Source organism: Neoarius graeffei, chromosome 6 (assembly GCF_027579695.1).
Source record: "Neoarius graeffei isolate fNeoGra1 chromosome 6, fNeoGra1.pri, whole genome shotgun sequence".
In the NCBI taxonomy this organism is placed as follows: Eukaryota; Metazoa; Chordata; class Actinopteri; order Siluriformes; family Ariidae; genus Neoarius; species Neoarius graeffei.
Genome location: NC_083574.1, coordinates 56,016,740 through 56,022,632, shown reverse-complemented (window position 1 = coordinate 56,022,632; position 5,893 = coordinate 56,016,740).

Genomic DNA, 5,893 nt, shown 5'->3' with positions numbered 1-5,893 from the left:
TGTGCCACACACAGACAGACTACTGACACGAGGGCTGAACCGCTGCGAAAGCGCCTCTCCTGAGCCAATCACAGGCACGCATTCAGACTCGGTGCGCTCCGTCCAATCACAGCGTGGCGTCCCCACGTGGGACACTCAGGTCGTTGGGTGACGTCATCCTCGCCATTTTAGATCAGAACAGGTAGCTTGCAACCCATGAGGTGTTTCTGATTGTTTCTTTACCTGGACATTTCTATATTTATTAAATTCTCTGTCTTTGATGAAGCATTCTTGCAAGTTTTTTTTTTATTATTATTGTCCATGAATTAGGTGGAAGAAATAATACAAAGTAAAGCCAATAACACAGTATAGTACAAAATACACACTTCTTAGTTTAGTATAAGATGATTATGTGTTACTCGAGCATGAAATATTTTCAGTGAGAACATACAACCAAAACATGTATTTTAATATATCTGGACATTTTCTTTACACGTTAAAGCTATTGTACATCTTTATTATTATTATTATTATTATTATTATTAATAAATATAAAATACAGTCTGCAGCTTGATCCTGCCCTGGTTTAGACAGACAATGACTATAAGTGATAAATCCTTTGAATACAATCAGTGAGGCTCAGAGACTGATTGCTGGAATCGTGAGGTCCTTCACATAACGTACTTTTGTTCCCGGAGCCTTTAAAGTGTATATAAGGGTGAGAATATGACCCATTATACCGATAGACGGATAGCTGAAGCTGGAAATAAGATTGTTTGGGTCAGATCCCTGTGAACGTCGGCCATGTCTGAGCGGTGCGGTAACAGCCTATCCGGGGTTGGCTGCTTCGTTTCACCCACGTGGGCTCGGTCTGCGGCTTTACACCTTCTCAGCCAATGCCGGCGCAGCTCGCGGGTGCTCTTGATTCTGATTGGACGGCGAAGGTTAAGCCTGTCATTCAAGAAGGTTTGTTGTCAATCAATACCACGCGGGGTCAAGCGCTGACAAATGCCTGTGCTTCTCGGTCTTCTGCTCGTGAATAGTGCCTGGAATGGCTGCTTAATTAGCTTCGAATGGCTTTTCTTTCCAGTTCAAACAATCTGTTACTACCACGTGGTAATGAGAGCCTTACATAAAACAAAGGAACAAAGCAGCATGCAAACACTTAGCAGTATTTTTAAAGGACTGGTTTCTCTGAATAATATTAATATTGTTTTTTTTAATCCATTAATCAACAATATCACTTATGCACACGGTTCTGTAAGTTGCTATTATATTAGAAAACATCTATCTATCTATCTATCTATCTATCTATCTATCTATCTATCTATGCGTACAGTTGGGAAAATAAGTATTTGATACACTGCCAATTTTGCAAGTTTTCCCGCTTACAAAGAATGGAGAGGTCTGTAATTTTTATCATCATAGGTACACTTCAACTGTGAGAAAAGAAAGAAAGAAAGAAAGAAAGCACAACTTTATTCATCACACACTTGTGAAATTTCCTCTCTGCATTTAACCCATCTGAAGCAGTGAACACACACACATACCCAGAGCAGTGGGCAGCCATGCTAACGGCGCTTAGGGAGCTGTTGGGAGTTAGGTGCCTCACTCAAGGGCACCTCAGCCCGAGGCCGTCCCATATTAACCTGACCGCATGTCTTTGGACTGTGGGGGAAACCGGAGCACCCGGAGGAAACCCACGCAGACACGGGGAGAACATGCAAACTCCACACAGAAAGGCCCTGGCCGGCTGCTGGGCTTGAGACAGAATCTCATCTCATCTCATTATCTCTAGCCACTTTATCCTGTTCTACAGGGTCGCAGGCAAGCTGGAGCCTATCCCAGCTGACTACGGGCAAAAGGCGGGGTACACCCTGGACAAGTCGCCAGGTCATCACAGGGCTAAAATCACATTGTATGATTTTTAAATAATTAATTTGCCTTTTATTGCATGAAATAAGTATTTGATACGATAGAAAAACAGAATTTAACATTTGGTACAGAAACCTTTGTTTACAATTACAGAGGTCAGACATTTCCCGACCAGGTTTGCACACACTGCAGCAGGGATTTTGGCTCACTCCTCCATACAGATCTTCTCCAGATCTTTCAGGTTTCAGGACTGTCGCTGGGCAACATGGAGTTTCAGCTCCCTCCAAAGATTTTCTATTGGGTTCAGGTCTGGAGACTGGCTAGGCCACTCCAGGACCTCGAAATGCTTCTTACGAAGCCACTCCTTAGTTGCCCTGGCTGTGTGTTTCATTGTCATCCTGGAAGACCCAGCCACGACCCATCTTCAATGCTCTTACTGAGGGAAGGAGGTTGTTGCCCAAAATCTTGTGATACATGGCCCCATCCATCCTCCCCTCAATACGGTGCAGTCATCCTGTCCCCTTTGCAGAAAAGCACCCCCAAAGTATGATGTTTCCACCCCCATGCTTCACAGTTGGGATGGTGTTCTTGGGGTTGTACTCATTCTTCTTCTTCCAAACACGGAGAGTGGAGTTTATACCAAAAAGCTCCATTTTGGTCTCATCTGACCACATGACCTTCTCCCATGCCTCCTCTGGATCATCCAGATGGTCATTGGCAAACTTCAGATGGGCCTGGACATGTGCTGGCTTGAGCAGGGGGACCTTGTGCGCGCTGCAGGATTTTAATCCATGATGGCATAGTGTGTTACTAATGATAATCTTTGAGACTGTGGTCCCAGCTCTCTTCAGGTCATTGACCAGGTCCTCCCGTGTAGTTCTGGGCTGATCCCTCACCTTTCTCATGATCATTGATACCCCACGAGGCGAGCTCTTGCATGGAGCCCCAGACCGAGGGAGATTGACAGTCATCTTGAGTTTCTTCCATTTTCTAATAATTGCGCCAACAGTTGTTGCCTTCTCACCAAGCTGCTTGCCTATTGTCCTGTAGCCCATCCCAGCCTTGTGCAGGTCTACAATTTTGTCCCTGGTGTCCTTAGACAGCTCTTTGGTCTTGCCCAACCTTGTGGAGAGGTTGGAGTCTGATTGATTGAGTGTGTGGACAGGTGTCTTTTATACAGGTAACGAGTTCAAACAGGTGCAATTAATACAGGTAATGAGTGGAGAATAGGAGGGCTTCTTAAAGAAAAACTAACAGGTCTGTGAGAGCCAGAATTCTTGCTGGTTGGTAGGTGATCAAATACTTATTTTCCCCACTGTATGTGTAATATATTCACAATTACAAAGTCACTACTACTTCAAGCTAAAGCAGGGAAATATAATAATAATAATAATAATTATTATTATTATTATTATTATTATTATTATTATTAATTACAAGACCAACACATCCTGGTGTTGCATATCATGCTAGAAACCATTTTTACAGTCTTTCTAGCATGATATGCAACACCAGGCTGTGTTGGTCTTGTAGATTTGGAGAATATGCAATGCACCGTGATAAAGCTTAACTCTTATCCCAGTTGTGAGAGTTTTTATGGCTCATTGGTGTGATGGCTGCAGAACTGAAGGTTTCCATGGTTTTGGTAGCAAACCGACTGTGTCAGACACTCATTCACACGACAGGTTTTTGCACCCAGCTTGGGACCGAGACTCTTGATTCTGTCCATTCTTGTTATGAAGGGGAAAAAAGAAAAACAAAACGAGGAGGTGTTTTTCTGGGCCATTCCTTTGGCTGAGAAAGAAGCTCTGTGTGTGTGTGTGTGTGTGTGTGTGTGTGTGTGTGTGTGTGCGTTCACTAGAACTGGCAGCCTAATCTCTCCCAGGCAACCCCCCCTCAAGTCGGCTGAATAGAAAGTGCTTGGATTTAGAGCAACAAAAGGCTGGCCCTAACCTCCGACTGGGGGAGAGGGCAAGGGCCCATCCGCCCATGCAGACCTCACTCACTGTTTATTTATACGGAAACCCCAGTCGCTGTGAACCTCCCACCCCCAGGATTTACACATGCCACTATTTGCAGAGGTGCTTTTAATTCTTTGCAGAACAAGGGATCGCCCTCTCCACTTTCAACCAAGTCACTGCCCCATTCCCACACACCCACCTGGTTCCCTACACACACACACACACACCACAAATGACTAAAAACAAGCAGTGTTCAAACGTACCACTAACAATGGGCAGGGGGAGTCCAGTTTTTTTTTTTTTCCAGGTATTAACGTGTGCTCTAATGTTGTTCACACTCATGTAATCTTGTGTGGGAAAGCTCTCATAATAAATGCCCCCCCCGTAAAGTCTTAGCCACTGCCAAGGTTTTGAGGTTAGCTGATAAGGAGGCCATGTATCTTTTGAGCTCCATTTACTGTTTGCACATTGAAAAACAAGGCACAGATAAATTATTAAACAGAGCTGTATTCATCACCAGCTGATTGCTGCCATATGCAGATTATATATTATATATGTGTGGTATGTGGTCATTAATGTGACACGGATTTAAAAAAAAAAAACAACATTCAGACACCCAGAAATGTTCTCTCATCACATAAATGAGTAATGCTCCTCGCTGCTGTGCGTACTCAGTCTGAGGTTCCTGCTCATGGAGCAGAAAATGGGGGTCTTATTTCCATGATGAGTGGGTTGTGGCTGTTTCACTGTCTCCAGGATACTCTCATGCTTTCCATCCAATCCTATAGCCCCCCTTACACACACACATTCCAGCCCCTACAATGGGCCCAGTGTGTGACAGAGGGGGTATGAATGGCCGACAGTGTATCAGGATGACTCGACAGGCTGTAATCAATGCAAACAGGATGAAAGGCCTTATCAAAAGGGACAAATGCAGACATGAACAGTGTCACCAAACAAAAAGGAACAGAGCCATTGGCAGGGGCTCCAGGCCGCCTCAATGCAACCGACCAGAGGGAAGCGCAACCAATTACTACTCTGAAATTCTAATGATCAGATATCCACAGCCACTCACTGATATCTTAAAACTTAAAGTGCACACGTCAGCACAGTGTATTGAAAGCTAACAGGCTGTTGACATGTGTTGTGTCAAAAACTCTGTCCTATTCACTATAAAGTGCCCTATTTTCAGGGCTGCCATCTTGTCATGGTATCTGAAGATGTAATGATGTGCTGCAAAACAACACGCACATCTCTGTGAAAGTGTATTTTGTTAAGAACAAGCTAACCGGAATATATTGAGTGATCATGGGTTTATGATATACACTGCAACCATGCTATAACGAACTCTTTTATGTCAAACTTTCATAACGAATTAAGTTAGTGTCCCCCGACTTTAATGACAAAAAAAAACGCACACCACTGAGCCATGTGTTCCTCTTTCCACCAGAGACAAACAATAAGTCATCAAGTTCGTAGTCAAGTTAACAATACATGTTAACGCCATAAAACAAAGGCTTAACTAGCCTAGCTTAGGCGTCGATCAGTAACAATTATCGAGAACGGTGATCATTGACTTCAAAAAAATCCCTTAAAAGGACTTTAAGTAGTTTCACTTGATTCTTTAGAAGAAGAAGAACTTTATTCATCACACGTTCACTTGTGAAATTTCTCTCTGCATTTAACCCAACTGAAGCAGTGAACACACACAAGTGAGCAATGAGCACACACAGAGCAGTGGGCAGCCATGCTAACAGCACCCAGGGAGCAGTTGGGGGTTAGGGACCTCGCTCAAGGCCGCCCCGTGTTAACTTTTGGACTGTAGAGGAAACCAGAGCAAAGCCACGCAGACACGAGGAGAACATGCAAACTCCACACAGAAAGGCCCCCGTCAGCCACTGGGCTCGAACCCAGAACCTTCTTGCTGTGAAGCAACAGTGCTAACCACTACACCACCATGGGGCCACCCTTATTCCGTAAGCACTGTTGTCATGACTACTCGTAAACATAAGATACTCTCCATCTGTCAGAAAATGCAGGCGACAGACGGATGAAATCACGGGAAGAGTTTTATTTAA